Source organism: Chelonia mydas, chromosome 4, assembly GCF_015237465.2.
Source record: "Chelonia mydas isolate rCheMyd1 chromosome 4, rCheMyd1.pri.v2, whole genome shotgun sequence".
Classification (NCBI taxonomy): Eukaryota; Metazoa; Chordata; order Testudines; family Cheloniidae; genus Chelonia; species Chelonia mydas.
The window spans coordinates 134,181,791-134,202,940 of NC_057852.1; the positions used below are offsets into that span (position 1 = coordinate 134,181,791).

The 21,150-nt window shown below is 46.9% G+C and overlaps 1 protein-coding gene across 5 annotated transcripts in view; it reads right to left on the reverse strand.

Annotated features, from left to right (window-relative positions):
* The window catches only part of LZTS3 (leucine zipper tumor suppressor family member 3), a 131,475-nt gene that overhangs the window by 16,285 nt on the left and 94,040 nt on the right, over nt 1-21,150 (reverse strand). For 2 of the 5 annotated variants that reach the window (XM_043544908.1, XM_043544910.1), the window contains exon 2: nt 1,643-1,747. The exons of 2 other annotated variants lie outside the window; for them this stretch is intronic. The gene's annotated coding sequence lies outside the window, so the exon portion shown is untranslated. Of the gene's footprint in view, nt 1-1,642; nt 1,748-16,854; nt 16,988-21,150 lie in introns of those variants that run through there. One more of the 5 variants, XM_043544909.1, reaches the window with a different exon arrangement.

A 21,150-nucleotide genomic window follows, 5' to 3' on the forward strand; every position in this document is an offset into this window, starting at 1 on the left:
TAAGCAATGGAACTTCCACCACCTCCCTGGAGAGACTACATGTGAGCTGTAGGAGGCTGTGGAATAAAAAGCTTTCCCCCCATGACAGTCATACTAAAATTTTCCTTTACAAATTTTTACTCTCTTTTTCCCTAAACATTCTCCCTTTGATCACCCTAAACAAGCCCTGTCCCCTTTGGCTGTTTACCCTTCATACGCTTGCAGATGCTTATCTTGTTCCTCCTCGTTATTGCTGAAGCCAAGCTATTGGTATTTAATTCTCTCTCTTTCCTCCTATGTCGGTTTCTCCAGCCTGGTAAACATTTGTGTGGCTTTCCTCTGAATTCCCTCATATGTACCAGCATCAAATGTAGCCAGAGTGTTTTAGGTGTGGATGCACCAGTCCTGAACCTCCAGCCCCAGGAGTCTATCTCCCTCCTCTCTTCAATGCAGGCATCTCACTTGGAACATCTTCATACTAAGTGATTGGCCAAAGAGGTGACCTCATGGCTGCATCCCAGGTCACAGGGGAAAATTCTTTAAATCAAGGCTTTGAGCCTCTGGAGTGATAAACTATGGCCTGTGTTTTCAAAAACAAATAGTGATTTTGGATCCCTCATTTTTTGGGTCCTCAACATGACAGATATTAAATGGGCTAGGTTTTCAGAGGGCAGTTGGTCAGCACTTTATGGAAATCAGGCCCTCTTTAAAAGTGTCTCAAATTGGGTACCCAAAATCACTAGTCATTTGAAACTTTAGGTTTATGACCTTTATTGATCACGTCTGCACTACACAAGCACCCGAACTATGCTAACTAAGCTCCCAAAGTTCTGCCCCATCATGCACGGGGTGTGTGTGTGTGTGTGTTGGTGTAAAGATTAGGATGTACTTTTTATCCTCAATCTCTGGTTATGGTCCTCGTCAGACATCTAGATGTGCGCCCCAAGGACATCGCAATCCATACTCAACCAGATCCTGAAGACATGGCCAACCCATAAAATACAAAGCCCTAGAACAGGTCACTCTAGATTTTGTCTGAATTGGGTTTCTGGGAGGATGACAATTTTTTTTTTTTCACTGAATGCATCCGATGAAGTGAGCTGTAGCTCACAAAAGCTTATGCTCAAATAAATTTGTTAGTCTCTAAGGTGTCACAAGTCCTCCTTTTCTTTTTGCGAATACAGACTAACACGGCTGCTACTCTGAAAAATGTTATACTTGATGACAACACCAGGTTTTCTATTCATTTCAATCACTAGTTAATTCAATAATGTTTAACTTAATCCAGCACCTCATCAATATGAAATCATTTCGATTAAAAAAACTGAAATTCCTTTATTTTGATCACCCTACTGGTTATTACTGGAGAATCTGATCCAATACTAGCTATGGGCGTTGTTTATTAGAAGAGAAGGCCAATATTCTGAATGCAAGGGAAGAAGAAAAATCACAAGGAAGAGCCGTGTGACAATAATCTGGGCCTGGAGATCCCACCCTGGAGATCCTCAATGGAAAGTGACATGTGCGTCTGATCTGTTCATAGCAGCTCGGACACAAAGGGTCAGACCATGCTGGGGGTCTCAGTGGGAGGTTTCATTCGCCCAGGGTGTCATTGCGAGGTTAGCCCTCCCCCAAGCAAAGTAGGACAATTGGTTTTATTTACTTTGGCGAGCCAGCTTAGGTCTAAAGGTCGGCTCCGATACAGCAACTCCTATGCTCCCAAGTGTCCCCTGTTATCACAGCATACTCACGGCTCTGGTTATTTGCACTAAAAATGGAATGGAAAAATAAAAGATTACAATGAGGTCCATGACTTTTGACTTTTATTTTATTCAACTGCATTTCTAGAGACTTTGCCCTTTGCGTTGCCACCACCCTCCCTGGATTCTTCTCTGAAAAGGTGACCTGATCAAACTGCAGCCCTGCAAGTTACATCACCTTGGGCTTGATCCTGCCTAGGGCAGGTGAGCAGAATTGTGCACCGAAGCTCAGTAGAGAAAAACTGATGAGCTGGGCAGGGGACCCATATCACATATTAGTGAGATTGGTGCCAGGTGGCTGTCAAGTCATGAGGCAAGGTCTTAGCGAAAAGCTTGATGCTCAAATCCCTGTCTTCACCCACACCCTGCCCATATTTTAACCCTGTGCTCTTGCGAGTAAGGGTACGAAGGCAAGCGGGGATTCCAACCTGGGGTTCTGGTTCAGGCCTGTCTCTCATTGTGTCCTGTTAGAAAAAGTTTCAGGTCTCCGCTGTAAATAATATCACCCTGATAGCTTTGAGCAAATAAAAGATCCCCAGCTCCTATACAGAAATCCAGTCTGACATTACAACAGGCAGAATATATTTCAAACAGAAAACCCTGCACAGGGGAGGTGACACAGAGTTAGCGGTAGAACTCCCACCCCTCAATGCGACTGCAAAGCAGTGAGGTGCTGTCACTTTTCACCCAATGCACAGTCAACCTGTGGAACTCCTTGCCAGAGGATGTTGTGAAGGCCAAGACTATAACAGGGTTCAAAAAAGAACTAGATAAGTCATGGAGGTTGGGTCCATCAATGGCTATCAACCAGGATGGGCAGGGATGGTGTCCCTAGCCTTTGTTTGCCAGAAGCTGGGAATGGGCGACAGGGGATGGATCACTTGATGATTCCCTGTTCTGTTCATTCCCTCTGGGGCAGCTGGCACTGGACACTGTCGGAAGACAGGAGACTGGGCTAGATGGACCTTTGGTCTGACCCCAGTATGGCTGTTCTCATGTTACCATACGCTACGACTAAAATGTAGCCCCTAGTACTCCTGGTCTGACAGGAGCACTTGTGCTGCAGAGAAGAAGGGCGAAGGACTGAAGAAAGTGTTCATTAATTAAGAAAGCAAGCCTGGTCAGAGATGCTTCTATGAAGTGCCACTTGCTGGAAATGTTAGTGCTTCATTCTAGAAGAACATCCCAGCTCTATCAACAGTTTAGGCCAGGGGTTCATCTTGTGCCACTTGAAATGCACCCAAGACCGAGGCACCCCAGGGAATCCTCCCAGGGAAATCATTATTTTAACATATCAGATAATGGTACAAGCTAGTCTAGGGGTTCTCAAACTTTTTTTTGCTGAGACCCCCTTCAACATGCTATAAAAATGCCAGGGCCCAGTGGGAGCGGGGGTTCGGAACTCAGGGCTGGGGGACCCTTGGGCATAGGCATAGTTCTACTTCTATTGCGGGGGGAGGGGCAAGAGCTGGCGGAGCTCAAGCCAGACCCGCCCAGCGGGGATCCAGGGAGGGAGCGCCACCTCCACCCCCTGACTCACTCAGGAGGCCACTGAGCATGTCTGGGCTGTGGGGGGAACGCAACCAAAAAATATAACTCAAAGGGGGGACTCAGTTCAAAAAGTTTGAAAACCACTCAGGGTGCAGGCAAAGAGTAGCTAGGGGCTGTGTGCAGGCCAGGGAGTAACTCAGGGTGCAGGGAGGGGGTAGCTGGGGCTGTGTATGGGTGGGGGGGTACCAGTGCTGCTTTGGCTTTGGAGAGGTTTGCCAGCTTCAGCCCCACACAACTCCTGGCTTCGGGGGCTTGAGGGGGTGCTGGTATCAGCCCTGCGCTGCTCCCGGCTGGGGTGTGGGGGGGCTGCCGGCTTTAGCCCCACACCACTCCTGGCTAGGGTGGGGGGGCCACCGTCTTTAGCCCCACACAGCTCCTGGCTGGGGCTGCCGGCTTTAGCCCTGCACCGCTCCTGGCATCAGCACCGGGGCTCAGGGCCAACTGTGGGGCTCTGCAGCCCCCCTGAAAGGGCTTGCAGACCCCCCAGGGGGCCGCGGACCCCTGGTTGAGAAGCGGTGATCTAGTTCACTGGAAAGGCAAAACACTTGCTCTGAGCCCCCAGGGACAAGTCATTTCTGGCAGGGAAGGCGTAGCAGTATTCAGAGAAGGCATGACTCCAGCAGAAGCAGGGAGCTCACCCCAAACCTCAATCCGTGGGAGTGCCCCTTGCTAGGACTATGGCACCACTGAGCCCTCCAGCCCATCACTGTTACTAATCAAATTATACAGAGTCACTTTTTAACGGAGTGAAATAAATTAGCACTCGGATCAGTCAGTCCAGTCCCTGGCACTTCTGTAACAGAAAGGCAATGACAAGAAGGTGGATATGCGGAAAATAATAGCCATCAAAATGAGTACTGGGCTGAAGGGTCTGGTCGAGCAGGAAAGATTAAGTTTATTGTGGGTTGCCTAGCTAAGGGACCATCCCTTATGGACAAAGCCTACAGAAGTGAATAGAGAAGGATACCCTCATTATCAGTGTTTAAACAAGCCTACATGAGTCTATAGTAGGGATAGAACACTCTAGGGATTTCAGAGTTATGTCTCCAGAACCCTATTGGTTTAATCTCCACTAAATCCAATGGAATTTTTTTCCATAAAAGCACTAAGGAGAGGTGTGAGCCGATGTAATTTCCAACCTGCTTTAAACCAGTGTCCACACACTGAGAAGACTCAAAGCTCACCCCCTTTCTTGGGTTTGTATTTAACAACAAAAAATTAACAATGATATAACAAACTTCTGCTCAAACCTTCTACCCAGGCTTGGCTGCTCCTATGGGTCCTCCCTCAGGACTGCTGAGCCCACACCCTAAATTCTCTCTCTTTAGGCAGCCAATCCTATTTCTTTAATATCTGGGCAAGGTAATAAGTCGCTGGCTTCAAGGAGACAGCAGAACCCGCACAGGAAAACACTGGTACAAGGGTTGGGGGGAGTATAACAGCTGCAACGCGCACATATGTTTGAAGGGTGTAAACTCCAAAGAGCAAGCAGTTATTTAGGGAAACAGAAGTTGGTATTCGGTGTAATGGGATGAAACTGAGCTATGGAAAATTTAGACTGAAGAGCAACAAAAACAAAAGAACCAAAAAAGCATCCAAGGAGTGAGGTGTACTTGACTGTGGATCAGCTTCCAAAGGCACACATGGAACCTCCGTTCTTTTGAGACAGGATAGCACCATGGAACATACACTAGGGAACAGACCTGCACCAGCAGGGAGAGCTGTGACAGGGCTTCTCCATTCCAGGGTGGGATTTTCACATGCAAGCTGCTCAGCATTGGTCTAACCCTGCTTGCACTGAAGTCAATGGGAGTTTCCCCTGCCTGAGCTAGATATTGGTGCAGGGAGTCTATGTAGCAGTTCATTGCCTTTTGTCCATTCACTTTCACACCGATAGCACTAAGGATTAGGGCCTTTCTTTTTCCCAGCTAGTCACCCTGCTTTTGACCTTGGCTGAAATGGCACCACAGGAGAAACTGTCTGAACAGCACTGGAGTCAGGGTTCTCCCCAGAGCTCCCTGGAGCACACGCTCAGCCATCAGGGAAGGGAGTGCGGGGGGGAGTAGAAGTCAGAGGTGTTTGTAAGTGAGCAGTCGCCCTCATGGCATGCAGTCAGCTCTGCGTTGCTCCGGCCGTGCTAAGACCAGCACCACATGCGCCCTGAACAGACCTGCAACTCCACGCCAAAATGACAGCGAGAGGCATGTCAGGCGACACGCACCTGGCCGGCGACACTCCAAAGCTCCTCTACTCGCGGCTTGTTCTTTTGCTTGATGAGCCCAGCAGCAGCGAAGTGCCTGCCAAGCCCTGCTGGGAAATAGGGGTTATCAGCTGCTGCTGCAACAAACTCAGACAGATGAGATCATGGCAAAGCGAGACAGCGACAAACCACTGCCTCGTTTCTTCCCAGCTTGAGTGCTCAGCTGACTGAGCAAGAAAGAGCTCAGTGGGTTGGTCCAGGGACAGGAGCCCTTACACCCCGGCGTTGCCAGGGATTTTAAGTGGTGACTGTGGGATGACAGGTTGGTGACCAGTGTCAAATAAGTTGGTAGCCTCAGTCCAGTGCACAGCTGCCCACATCACAAAAGACCTCCAGACTGGTCATAACACTGGTCCCCTTGGCTGTCCCAGTTTAATGACCGAAAGCTGAGGGACTGAGGGTGCAATTAAAAACCTGCGGCTGGCCCGTGCCAGCTGACTTGGGCTAAGAGGCTGTTTAATTGCAGTATAGCCATGCGGGCTCAGGTTGCAGCCCAAGCTCTGGGACCCTCCCACCATACAGGATCCTAGAGCCCAGGATCCAGCCTGAGCCTGAACATCTACTGCAAATAAACAGCCCCTTAGCCAGAGCCCGAGCCCGCTGGGACAGGCCAGCCACAGGTTTTTAATTGCAGTGTAGACACATTTGAGGTGGCCCTGCCAGTTCAGGGTGGGGACACTTCACGGTTAAGGCACAAAACATTGTATACATGAAATGAAAGAGAGCGCAAGTGTATTCAAGTTTCTCTTCTTTCCCCATCCGGAACCAGCCATGCCCAGCGTCAGTGAAGAATGCAATGTGTCAGCAGTGAAGAAGATGGGGAGTGCTGGGGACCCTGACCCTGCATTAATGAGAGCACTGCTGTGCAGACATCAACTTGTTCCAGCCCAGAAGCTAGGCTTAAGAGGGATGTCACATGATCATGATGAGGACCACACCTCAGACACTTCCATTCTATGCCCCCTTTTCATCCTGTGTGCTTCTGACTCCTTTGCAGTGGGGCTAGAGACCTCCTGCTGCTCAGTGCAAATTAGCCTTCACTCAAATGTTCTGGTGTAATCATTGCCCAGGTTGACTTGCTGTAGAACTTGAAAAACCTCTGGATTTAAAAGCATGAGCGTCTACTACTGAAGCCAAGGGTGAGCTGAGGCAGTAGCTGACTTAATATGCAAACTAGATACCATTAACTTAGGTTTGAATAGAGACTGGGAGTGGCTGTGTCATTACACATATTGAATCTATTTCCCTGTGTTAAATATACTCACGCTTTCTTGTCAACTTGTCTAAATGGGCCATCTTGATTATCACTACAAAAGTTTTTTTCTCCTGTTGATAATAGCTCATCTTAATTAATTAGCCTCTTACAGTTTGCATGGCAACTTCCACCTTCTCTGTATGTATCTATATATCTTCTTACTCTATGTTCCATTCTATGCATCTGATGAAGTGGACTGTAGCTCACGAAAGCTTATGTTCTAATAAATTTGTTAGTCTCTAAAGTACCACAAGTAGTCCTTTTCTTTTTGCAGACGGGGGGGGAGGGGAAGGGATAGCTCAGTGGTTTGAGCATTGGCCTGCTAAACCCACCCAGGGTTGTGAGTTCAATCCTTGAGGGGGCCATTTCGGGATCGGGGCACAAATTGGGGATGGGTCCTGCTTTGAGCAGGGGGTTGGGCTAGATGACCTCCTGAGGTCCCTCCCAACCCTGACATTCTGTGATTCTATGGTGTAGCCACTAGAAGGGGACAAACAACCACAAAGTGTTAGTGGAGGTTACACTGTTGTGTAACAGTTGCATCCACCTCACTGTGCATCACATAAGGCCTCAAGGAAGAACATGATAGGAACTCCATGACAGAGCTCAGCCTGACAATAAATCCAGCTGGCTCCCAGGCACTGCAGAGACTGGGGTTGTCTCTCTCTCTCTCACCAAGGAAAGTGATGTGTAAAAAAATCAACTGGCTCAAATAAAACTCATCCCATTCTGTGCCTGAGGATTATGCTAATCAGGGAAGACTTTTCATTCAGTTAATTACGTGTGTGTTTAGGAGTAATCTTTATTTCAATGACTTTGGAGGATTTTTGGTCTTTATAGGCCACTTGTCCTTTATGGTATCCCAGCTGCCGGTGGCTGATATCACAGAGTGACTGTAAGGTCCCAGTGCTAGGAAAGGGGAGAGAATGTTACAGACTTACATGCAAAGTTCTCTATCAAATGAGCAGGGTTTCAGGGAAGAAATCCAGTTTAGTGTTATCAGCTTTGTAAATTTCATGGTGACATTTACACTGACTTTTTGAGGGCAAGATGAAGTAACCGGAGAGACGCTTTTATCCTTTTTAAAAAAATGGCGTGTCAATTTAGTGCTGGTGAAAGGGACAGACTGTTAACACTCCCCAAGGCAGCTGTCTCGTGCCAGGCAATGTCTAACACAGAGACACTGAAAGCTGCCCTGCAAGGACCACCTTCACAGCCCCAAGGCCCATTCCGGACTTATGAGTCTGGGTACTTATGTGGCCCTCTTCCCTGTAGTATCTGAGCCCTGCCCTGGCCTCTTTACCAAGACTGCTAACAGCGTGCGATGGTTTTTGTGACGTGGACACTTGCCCACTGAGAACTGTCCTGAAATCCACCACCTGACCCCCTATAAGCTACCAGTCTGATGGCCACCACTTTCAATTACCACCATCCTGGGCTGGCTTCCAAAAGGCATCAGAGACAAGGGACAGATCCTCAGCTGGTGTAAAAACTGCCCAAGCATTAAGTTGAAGGAGCTACGGCAGCTTACACCAGCTGAGGAGCTAACCCAAAAGGCAGTGGGTCCTCGAAGCAACCCCCTGAGCCAGATCACCACGGCCATCAACAAAAGAAACCAGGCCCGGCTCAGGCTAAAGCCCAGGAATCAAACAACTGGGGAGCCCTGCCTCCCTAGAGACACCTGGCCTCTCTGCTCCTATAAAACTGCTTTGGGGCGGGGGGTCCTTTCTTTCCACTGAGTCCAATGGGCAGAGTGCTTGACTCCAAGGGCCTGATTAGGCCTTTAGCCTCCATCCCTACTTTGCATCTCTGCCCTGTCTACCTGGGTGAGGGCTAAACCAAGAGTTAACTCCTTGCCTGCTGGGATTCAGGTCGGAGCTTGACATCTATTTAGAAGCAGCTTTTACATTTGTTTCACACCATAGATCACGGATGGGCAACTGGCGGTCCGGGAGCTGCATCCGGCCCGCCAGATCATTTTATCTGGCCTGCCACAACCCAGCTTGGGGATGGGATCTGGTAGGGAGGGTTGTTGGGGGGCAGAGGAGGACCTTGCACATGTCATGTAGCACTGTGGTGAGAGACAAATGGGACAGAGTAGGGAGCTGGGCCCAACTCTGAGCGACAGGAGCCCTGGGGTGAATACGGGGTGGGCTTGCTCTCCAACTCATCCCAACCCCTGGACAGGACACAACCCATCAAAGCATTTTAGTGGATTTTGTGGCCTTCTCCCACCTTAAAGCTGCCCATCCTTGCAATAGAGGAAAAGCCAAAGGCCTTGTCAACACCTGGGCAGATAGCAGACCGCTGACCCATAACATGCAGCTGAACGACATCCCTTCAAAGTTACTCTCACCACCACTCTCCGCTCTGCGGGCACCCAGAAAGAAGCCAACACCCCAAGCCCTCACACATAGAGACTGACAGCCAGCCCTCGTTCAGAGCCAGATTCTGTGCCCTTCCTTCGGCAGTTCCAGTGACTGCTCCTGGCGTAAAGCGCTATTCACCGAATCGAGCCCTCTGGTTGGAAAACACAAACGCCTACTTCCTGAAACATTTCAAAATAGCCAAGATGTTTTTGCTCTAAAGGGTTTGTCTCCCCCCACCATACCTTTTTTTTTTAAAATGTTTATTTTTCCTCTGGAACTTGAATGGAAAACACGAAGACTGGTATCAAAATGGCTACTGATATATTTGTTTACTGAAAAGTCAAGTTTTGGCAAATGCAACATTTTGCAATCTCCGTCGGTAATCTTTTGCATAACAAAATTTGAAAAGGGTATAAAGAGCATGCCATTTTCCACAGAGAAACTGAAAAACTTCAAAAACGATGATGACTGTTTCTGCCCAATATTTTTTTGGGGAAAAAGTAATTTTCTAAGGGTTAAAAAAAAACCAAAAGACCAGCTCTGATTTTAGGTCAGTTTTTACCTCAGTCCTTCCTCAGAGACACTCCCATGAAGAGAAGACTGAGGTTAAAACTAATTACCTCACTCTTTGGCCCTGTTTGGTTGATTTGTCTCCTTTTGGGATTACAGATGAGTGTACAACGGTCCTTCCCAGAGAACACGCTGCTCATTAAATACCGCAACAGATGCTGTTCTTGCAGTGTTCCCTACCTCGCTGGCAAAAAACAGAAACACAGTTTACATGAGGTTCCCAACTTGATTTCTTAAGCAGAGAGGCTCAGATAAGCTTCAGATCAGCCTGTGACTCTTGGGATGGTTACCTCAACTATCCCAAACATTCACGCAACACAGCTTTGATGTTAGTCACTAAGGAGAGGATCCATGTGGTCCCACTCTTCTGCTCCAGACTGAAGTGCTGCTGGCTGTGAAAGAAGAGTATGATTGATGCATCCCTGGCCTCCCTTGAGCAGAACAGCATGCTCCTGGGAACTGGGCAGGGACAGGACTAGGAACATGGCACAGATGCACATAGCCCCTTTCCTCCAGAGTCAAGGCTACAGGACCTTTGCTCCTGAATGGATGGAAAACACCCGATTTCTAGGCCTGGTCCTGCAGGGCATAGCACGGAGCTACGAAAAACATCTGGAACGAACCTACCAGCTTGGGGACAGGTGTTTGTCATCTGCACGTCATACACATCCCTCACTAATGCTTTGGGGCTATGCCAGGCTCTTGTTGTCCGGCAAAACAGAATTTATTTGGCTGTAGCCAGTTCCCAGGGAGCCTGAGCACTGCCCGGCTGGCACCTTCCCTCCGCAGGGCAGCTCCCCAGAGAGAAAGTGGTCACAAAACTTCTCTCTTGGTTGAGCGGAAGGAGGAAAGATGAGGGTCCCTAGTGCACTTACTCTTGGTCACATTTCATGTACACCCAACGATATGCCATGGGGGCTGCACAAACCCCCAGATACATAGGGACAGCTGCTGTAACCACAAGGTCCGTGACTGATATTACAGCAGAGTCTAGAGGCAATGACTGAGACCAGAGTTGCATTGTGCTAGGCACCGTACATTCACGCGTTAAGAGATAGGTCTTTGGTGCAGGGACTGACAATTTAAATAGAGAACATGGGCCCAGGGTGGGAGAAGGGAAGCATGCTCATCCCCTTTAACAGATGGGGAATTGAGGCACAGAGATCCCAAAGTCACCCTGGAAGTCTGTGGTAGTGCCAGGAACTGATCCCAAGCCTCCAGAGTCTCAGTCCACTGCCTTTCTACCTTACTCTAGTCTCCTCTCAAAAGCTACTGGCATATAGCTGTTAGCTACATATTTACTGCTTCTATATCAGAGCCTTAACCACAAGACCATCCATCCTTCTCTTAGCACTTCTATTATCTTTTTTTATCCCATCTTTAAAACGCTAGATGGCTATTAGAAGCCACTTTTGGAAATGTTGGCCATGATTTTAGGTGCCCAAGTGAGACCCCTTCCCTCCACCAATGCTGCTCTGAACTGCGTTGTGCTGAACCCTACAGGTTTTAAACAAGAGTAGACAGACAGATGCTTTTCTAAAAGATCTGCTCTTGGAATTACTGTGGGGAAATTCTCTGGCCTGTGTTATGCAGGAGGTCAGACTAGATGATCACAATGGTCCCTTCCGGCCTTGGAATCTGTGATTCTATAACCCAGAACATTTCGCTTGTCTGTTTAGATTGTCCCTTCTGTCTAATAGGTTTTAAGCTTGGCCAGCTCTGGAACAGACTACCTTCCATTATACCATGATGGCAACCCACATGGCAGCCTGAAACAGTCTGAGTTACCCTACGGTGATGCAGGGGAGACCCAGGTGAGAAGGCATCAGAACATACCAGCCAGAAGTCATCTCAGACTGGGAATCAAGACCAGGCCTGGAGGGCAAAGCAACCGGTTAGCGACCGACCTGTCTCTCTGTTGTATCCCATCCGCAGCATACAACTGGACCAAGCATCGAGGGGGGAAGAGGTTTTCCATTCATTGCAATCCTCCCTTCTGTGTTATGTTTATCTTAACAGCAGGATGCATCCTACAAAAATGACTAAGACAAAAATCAATATTGAACCAGCTCTTCACCCCCTCCCCAAAAAGGGCATTTGGTTACTAAGGGGCTTTAAATGAAAACCTGGATTAAGAGGCTTTATGCAAACACAAAAGGAGGACAAGGGAACCTTTCCAGAATGAATGTTGATCTAACTTTCCATTTCCGAGTATTTCAATCTGAACTCTTTTTGTGTGTTTAATAAAAGCTGGAGAGGAATTCCTTTGTCTGGATGGATTATACTGGAGCGGGCTCCCCAGCAAATCCTTTTGCAAAAGTGCACAGACTCCAAATTAACTCTCTAATGTTGTGACAGAAAAGATGGCTCTAACAACATCCTACCGGCCCAATATCTAATTAATACAATCACCCTTCTATCTGCCTGGGAATATACTGCATGCCCATCGCTGCAGTAGGAGTGCCTTAAATTCTAAAAGTGGCAAGGAAATATCATCTTGTGGTTAAGATGCTAGATTGGGACTCAGGAGATCTGGGTTCAGTTTCTGGCTCTGCCACAGACTCACTGTGGGGCTGTGGGCAAGTCACTTAATCTCTCTGTGTCTCAGTTTTCTATCTGTGAACTAAGGATGATCAGATTTCTTATTGCCAACCTCTGGTTTATTTAGCACATAAACTCTTTAGGGCAGCAATGGTCTCTCAGTATGTCTTTTTGTGCAGTGCATGGCACAACGGAGCTCCAATCTCAGTTGCAGCTTCTAGGTGCTACAATAATAACAACAATTATGTTGATTTGATTACTCTTCTATAGTCAGATCTGCTTTAGCCAAATTCGTTTGCAAAGTCTAAAATTATTTGAATTTTTTTAAAAAAGCTTTCAGATAAGCAGTTGATCAGTGAACTAGGCCAGATTACAAAGACCTCACTATTTCTCATCTGATAGGTTAATTGTTAACACTGTAACTACAAACAAATTTGGAAGACATACATAGCCTCTGTGCCATTCCAGCTGCTGAAAGGAATCAACCCGTTGTCTGAGGAATACAAAATTCTAATAACCAGCCCGAAAAATTCAGTGAATTTGCATCAAAACTAAAGCATGGGGTCCCTGTTTGATTTTTATAGAATAGGGTTGTTGTCAAGGGTATTTGAAGGTCAAATATCTGCCCCATTTTAATAATAGTTATAATCAATGGAGAGAGTTCTCTGAGGCCTCATTAGCTAGATTTTTTAAAAAATCAAACATTCTATTACCAATAAACATGCTGGCCACATTTTTGTAGGACCTACATAAACATAATATTTAGTGCTTCCTCTGTTGGTTCTACAGCAGTAATTAAATAGATGACACTATTCCTAGAGAGTTGTTCCGCTTGGAGGAACAATGTCTCATTCTGGCATGATGATGTACTGTAGAAATAAAGGTAAGTGATGTTAAATGAAAAGGGCCATGTTAATTTCAGCTCCATTTGAAACACAGAAGTGGAGGGATGAGGGGGAGATAGATTACTATATGGAAGAGGACAGATTTAGTAGAGAACAAAGAGTCTAGCGCAGTATTAACAAATGCTGGAGAGGAAACACAGTTAAAAATCATGAAAAGTAATTTACTCTGTCCCTGCCAAAATGTCCTTAAAAGCCACCATGTAAATCTGAGATCCCTCTTCCCCCAGCACTGTTAGCGGTATCAGTTAGTGGGACCAGACATCGGCCAGTAGAATACTGTTGGACTTGCTTCTGTGTGTCTGTGTGTATAAACTTCCTAGCAGACAGGACACAGACACGAGTCATCAGGTAACCGTACACCAGGGACATGGGGAAGAGAAACTACAACCTCTAGCTTCAACGACGCATGTTCCCAGATTTCAGCTAAAGAAAGAGTCCTGCTCCTATTTCAACGGAATGGGCCCTGATGCGTAGAGGAGCAGCACTACGGTGTGCCATCGAGTAGAGGGAGCACACACACATCCATGCTCCGGGACAGGGTGCACTGGAGTTTAGCTGAAGAGTTAAGCCAAAAGAGTTAAGCCGCTCTGCTATCTCCCGTATTTCGTGGAAGCTCCTTCCTTGCTGGCTGCAGAACTGGGACATTCAGGCCTCATTTCTTTAATGCTCTCAGGTTCTTGTACAGAATGTGACATCTTGACAAACCTCCACTGGATCCACCCAACGTTAATAACACAAGGCTGACATGTACAAAACCTGCAGGTAATGAAGCGACTGCTACTTTACTAGCCTACTGTATGCAGGGATGACAGAGTATCTTGGACTCACTGCATGCCATTCCAGCTGTGCTCATCAGTCATTATTATGGTTAGAGCTGAATCAGAGCAAATCCCAAACGATCATCACTTAAGCTTAGTTACTATAGGCCTGATCCAATGCCCAGTGAAGACTCACACAGATTTCAATAAGCATTGGACCTGGTTCTAAACTGGGGGTGGGGAATAGCTGACTAAGGCAAAACCCCAGATACAACATGCCTCCCCTGAACTTTGGGAGCGTTTGGATAAGAACCTGAACGTGGTGGTTTGGGCCTCGTCTCTGGATTGAAGTGTGGTTCGAGGGAGAGGAAATTCTTTCATCAACAGAATTCTTTACTAAATTCCAATCAGTTACATCCATGCCAACCCCCAGGGGAAGGCAATGGGTTGCACAGGTGTCACTAAAGACATACTCTGAAAGCTTCACGTGACCTGTAGAACCTTTACAACTAGTAATGCTGCATGAGAAGTAAAGTTTCATAGAGTTTAAGGCCAGAAAGGACCATAAAATCATCTAGTCTGACCTGTGTAGCACAGGCCCTTGAATCTCACTGTTGGCTCTGCATTGAGCTCAATAAACTTGCGTTTGACTAAAGCCTCTTCCAGAAAGTCTTGATTTGAAGACATCAAGAAATGGTGACTTCCCTTGATAATGGCTAATCACCCTCACTGTTACAAAACTATGCCTTACTTTTTATTTGAATGTGTCTGGCTTCAGCCTCCAGCCACTAGTTCTTGTTGTGCCTTTCTCGACTAGATTAAAGAGCCCTAAAATACCTGTAATTTCTCCCCTTGAAGGTACTTATACACTGTAATCAAGTCACCTCTCAATCTTTAAGCGCAACAGATTGAGCTTTCTAAGTCTCTCACTGTAAAGCATTTTCTCCAGCCCTCAAATATTTTTGTGGCTTCTCTCTACACCGTCTCCAATTTTTTCAACATCCCTTTTAAGCGATGTGGGCATCAAAATGGGACACAGTATTCCAGTCTCAGCCTCACCAGTGCAGTCCACAGGAGATAAACATCCCCTCCCTCCTGCTACTCACTGCTCTCCTGAACCTGGCAGGGCTCTCAGATCCCAGGCTGAGGCTGCAGGGCCGGCAGCTGGAAAACTCATGGTTTTGCTTGTGGAGTGAGCACGTTTGATCGGGAACCACTGAGGCACAACCGCGGAATCCCACAAAAGCATTTTTACAGAGCCCCTTTTCAGAGCACAATTGTATGTTAAAGGGCAAGCCCAACCAAATAAGAGAACTGCATACGAGTAGGGAACAGTTAATCTTAGAACACAAATTATGACCTTTCTACAATTCTTTGCCCTCAAGTCTAACTGAACTGTTTTTGAGGTTGGAAGAAAGTTCTGAAAGGCAACAGAACCTATGAAAGCCATCATAGAACCACAGGGTTAGAAGGTACCCGCAAGGGTCATCTAGTCTAATCCTCTGCCATGATGCAGGATTTGTTGTGTCTAAAGCAAACAAACTCTGGGTGAAAGCCTGACTCCATTGAAGGCAGTGGCAAAACGCTGTCCCTGCTGTATTTTCAGCCTGCCTGCAACTACACTCACACCTGCAGTCAGCCTCAGTCTCCTGCTCTCCCCCACCAAGAGCTAGATGGCATTCCTGGTACATCCATCACTCCCAGTAGCTGCCATGGGCATTGAGCCTTCATTTCCTGCACACCTGAAACTCCCACTGAAGGAGCTCTGGATGTGCAAGGAACTCAGGATGGAAGCCCAAGTAAGGTTTTCCAATACTCAGCGCTGACAATCAAATCTTACCCATCCAGCTACAATACTTTCCCCGAGAGACAAATAAAAAACAGCACCCTGTTTCATCAATGTCCATTTTCAAAAGTGAATCCCAAGGAAAACAGAGCAAAAGCCCTTTGTAACAGAGCTCGTTGAAAGCCCACAGCCCAGTTGTATTTAGCAGGCTCTCCAAACTAACAAGAAAGGTCATGGCTGTTTGGTCTTTGGCTTTCACAGGGCAAAGGCAGGCAAGAGGGAGGGATTCCACAAACAGCAGCTAACTGAGAACCTGCTCATGTAAAAGGCTTACTGACGTTAACGTGCTGTTTGGAACAGCCAAGCAGCATCTTGCAGTTAGTGTTCAACAAGAAACCGTTTAATGGCAATTGGTAGCAAACTGTAAGCAGGTACATCTGAATTCATTGGCTAACATTTTGCCGTTCTGTGATCTTTTCATCTGAGGAGCTCAGAGCACTCTACATGGATGAAAAGACCTTCACAACACCCCTGTGCAGTACTGTAGTATTTCTACTCACATTTAACAGATAGGGAAACAGGCACAGACCAGTTTTGCAGATTTAGGTTTTCAGGTAGGGTCCTATATATCAGAACCATTCTGCCATTATACTGACAAGTCTCTCCTGTCTGGCACTGGTGAGAGAGACAAGGTGGGTGAGGTAATATCTTTTTTTGGACCCACTTCTGCTGGTGAGGGAGGCAAGCTTTCAAGTTTAAAGCTGAGACTTCTAACTGACTCTGTTTTATGGTTACTTCTTCCTCCCAATTCTCCTGCCCGTATCCTACATGTCTGTTTTGTCCATCTGTTTCATCCTGACACGTTGACTGCAAATTCTTTTGGGCTGAGACTGTGAGTTGTCTTTGCTACTTATCCATACAACACCTAGCCTGGATTCCTGGTTGTATTAAGATAGCACCAATGAACCTCAAACAACAAAACAGAAATTGAAAGCTCCTGGGAAAAGGGTGGAAACTCAGCTCTCTGCAGGAGGATGGACTCAAACAGGATATATAGTTCTGACAGCTCAAACAAAGTCCTGCCAAACAACCAAACTTCTGGGTGCTCATCTAAACTGACCTCCAAACCTTTAGAGAGGTTGAAGCATCAGTCCTTTTGCCAAGTCCTGGTTGGAACTACGCTGAGACTGAGCTGTCTCTTTCTCTCTCTTCACAGATTTGGATGCATTAGGAGTTACATGTGTAAAAATCCCATCGGTGCTCTTGAAACAGACTCTGAAAGATATAAAGAAGTGTTTTGTGAACCACAAAACTGGCTATTGAAACTACGCAAACGAAGTGCATCTAATCTACCGGGCCTTCCTGGGGCAGATATCCCAGTTACTGCCTAGTAGTAAAAGGGCAGTAATTTCCAGGGAGCCATCCTGCTCCCACCCGGGTGTATCAATCAGACTTATTATGTGTATTGTGGTTGTGCCTGGAGGTCACCAACCCGGGAAAAAGGCCCCATTGTGCTAGGCACTGTAGGGACACATACCACAAAGGTAGTCCCTGCCCCAAAGAGCTTACAACCTAAGTAAGTATTGTGCTCACCTGGGGTCTGATGCAAAGCCCACTGATGTCTCTAGGAGCCTTTTTGTTGACTTCAGTGGCCTTTGAATCTGGACTTTGATGGCCAGCCACGCTTCAGATCTGATTCATTATTAAAACTGGGGAAAAGGGGAATCAGGAGCAAGAGACAAATATTCAACAGACCAAGAATTCAATCCAACTCCAAATGAAACGAACCATACTGACTCCAGTCGGACTTGAATCAGGCTCATCTTGACTGACTAACTTGGGTTTCTCTGGATGGGCAGTGACTGGGTGAATCTCTCTTTGGAAAGGGGTGATTTAGAGAGAGTTTTGTAATGACCCCAAAAGACTCTTTGCCATTTACTCTAGTAACAAGTGAGCTGTGAATCTTAAAAATCCCCACTGTCATCTTAGGAGTAACTTTCTTGTGTCCTAAGGTTTTTCCCCTCTTGTATCATGTTTAGATAATTGCATTCAAACAAGAGAATTTCTCCCTGATACATCAGAACCCACTTAACACTTTGTAGAAGAGCCACTATTTTTTACAGGAGACAGGAGCAAGCCTTGAGCACTCATGGTAATAGTTCCCATGGAGCTTTTCGCTAGACTGAGGAGGTTAGCCCCAGATTCTTATTTCGGCACATTCTGTCCATCTAAGCTCCTCCTGAAGTCTCAGCTGGGCAAGTTATTTTTCACTTTCTGTCCTACACAGCTGGGTAGTGTTCAGCACCTCCCATGGCTGAAGGGGCAGCATCATAGTGGCAGAACTGACTCCTGTGTAGCTGTAGGGCGTATTGTAACCCTTCAGATGAAAGGTGCTACACACAGATGCAACACATGACCTCGGCCCTAAGGAATGCCACCCTGGAGCTGGATAATGATCCATCCAGTCTGGTATCCTCTCGCAAAAAATGGTCCATTGCTCAACCTTTCACATCATGACATCACTCTGGACCCTGCATTCAGAGTCCTTCCACAAGTATTTTGTACTTATTTGGGTTTGTTACTGGGTTTCCCTGGACTTCACGGTTGCCCGTGTGACACGCGATGGTCAGCGCTGAACATCATGGTGACAGCAGGGATAGAACTCAGCTCCTCTTATTTCAAGAGCACAGGCCTCCACCATCTAAGCTAAAGGAGACTCAGCATTAACGGTACACGGACTAAGTCACGCAGCTGAGAAATTCCGACTCTCTCCAGAGGGGGACAGTGATACAAACCACACGTGCTAGCCAGTTTACCCTCCTTTTTCCACAGAAAATGGATTTCTCACAATGCTTCCATTATTTTAAAGTTATTTAAAAGAAACAAAACAAGACCTGAAGATAAAAGGTTACTCCCAACCTCTGATGGCTCAGCGACCCCGTGGATACAGAAATCTGCTGCTCCAGGCAGACGACAAGCTTCTCACTCCTGCTAAGCTCTTTGCCTCACCAATGTCTTGGGGCAATGAGTTCCACAGGCTAGCGGTTCATTGTATATAAAATATTCCGTTTCCTCAACTTGCAAACTTGCCCCCTTTCAGTTTCATTGAATGTGCCTTTGTTCTTGTATTAAGAGGAAGGACAAATAGCAGAGGTCGATCCACCTTCTCGAGACCAATCGTTACTTTTTAATGCCTTCATCACTCTCTCTCAGGTAAACAGTGCTAGTTTTTTCAGCCTCCTTTCAGAAGGAAGCAGCTGGAGGAGGCCATCATAACAATGCTTTCCATACCATCGTAACAAACACTCTGTGGACAGGTCACAGCTCCCTTAGGAGACAATCTTGCTCACACGTACTCTCCTGGTGAATAAAATAAATCCTCCCACTCAACTGTTTTCCCTTCCTGCTCCCACAAGCTGTTCACAGGAAGGGCAGCCCCACATCCATGCTCCTTTCCCAGGCCACCCAGGAAGCAGGAGGGGAGAACAGAGGGAGTAGAGGAAGGAGGAAGGGTAAAGGGGCATTAGTGCACTTTTGCCTGGATTGGAAAGTGTTCCTGACAATTATTTAATCATACAAGAGTCCATCGTGCCGTGCAAAACACACACACAAATCCTATAGGGGCTACGTGATGGCAAGCTGGGGTGTAAAGGTTTTTATCAGCTTGATTCTGGATGGCTGCATTCCTCCCAAGCAGAGAAGTCACAAGTGTATTATCCAGATTCTACCCCTCCTGCTGCTCCAAGCATTCCCAACCAGCAACACTTGACCTGATTCTTGCCAGTTTCATAGCTGACCACACGGTTCTGATTGGCAGCAGTGGCAGCATGGGCGCTGTCAGCCTGCAGACTCAGGCAGACAGCACTGCATAAATTTACGCTGTGCTCACATACAGAGGGCCAACTTTGCAACCATGAGAGCTAGGTTTTGTTGTTGCTGTTTTTTAAATGGAAGCCTCCCATGACTCTTTCCCAGCTGCTCCTGCCTAGAAATGGGGAAAGCGTCACCTTCACTTAAGAAAACACGTAAGACAAAAGTCAGTTCAATTTTCTCTTCTGTGCTAGAACTGAGAGAGCAGATCAACTTGTTTCAAGGGCATGCACTCAGTTTTTCCTTATGTGCCCTTCGATCATCTTGCTATGCATCCCTTGGGTTGAAGATGCTTTACAATCACCCAGCCTGTTCTGTCCTAACTGTTGACTGCTGAGGATTTCCTGATCAGGGGAAGGTGTGGAACTGCAAGGGCTTGTACTTGGCTGGTAGGTTCATTGCTTGTACAGGACCACATCCAGTAGAAGGCTGAGACTGAGGCTAAAGTTGGAGAGGGGCTGGGGATGGTGTTCTCCTGGGCAAGTAACTATCTGTGTGCTAGCTCAGTCGCTCAAAGCCCACACGACAGCTACTCCAGATAGTCCACATCTTCAGATATTCCCATTTCTCACCCTGTCTTGGGGGAGGCAGTGCAGCCTAGCAGATAGAGCACTGGATTGGGACTTAGAAAACCCAGTCATTCGATTCCTGGCTCTACCACTGACCTGCTCGGTAGTCTTGGGTAAATCATGTTCCCTCACTGTGCCTCAGTTCCCCCATCTACAAAATGGGATAACAACACTGACCTCCTTTGTGAGGAGCTTTGAGATCTACTGATGAAAAGTGCTAGACAAGAGCTAGGTATTATTATTATGACACAAGAGCAACAGTTTAACAATCAAACTGAACCTAACAGCATAAGTCCTAAAGCACTTATTGATGGTGTTGCTTATTCAGCAGGTGGAGCTCTTCCCTTGGAAGAGATACTCAGACCAGGGCCTCAGGAGGACGTGGAAACATAAAACCAAGGTCCAGGCCACTCTGTACTCATCAAAGAGCCACAGCATGTCTGGCAAAAGTAGGGGTATTAACTTCATTCTCCTTGCTAAATACCAGCTTGGCTATTTACATTCTATCTCTCTACGGTCCCTATAAAATTTCTGTTTATTTTACTTGCTTCTTTCTTTCTTGTCCTTAACTGTTGTTTAGTGTTGTAGTGCGCTGTTCAACAGCTGCCATGTTCCACCCTAGAGGTGGCCACACTGGGAGATCCAAACCGTTCCTGGCAATTGTAAAGTATGGCTACCCTGCAGCTGGGAGGGTGCCTCCCAACCTGGGTAGACAAGACTCTCACCAGTTTTGCTCAAGCTATCACGTTAAAATATAGTAGCGGGAACACTGCAGCACGAGTGGATGGCTCAGACTAGCCATCCGAGCTTGTATCCAGGCGGTTCGCCAGAGCCACTGCGTTCACACTGCTATTTTTAGCGCGCTAACCTGAGCAAAGCTAGTGTGAGTCTTTCTGTCCAGGCTGGGAGGCATGTTTCAAGCTGCAACACAGACATATCCTAAGATGCTTTGGGATTGTCTGGATGACAGCCCTATA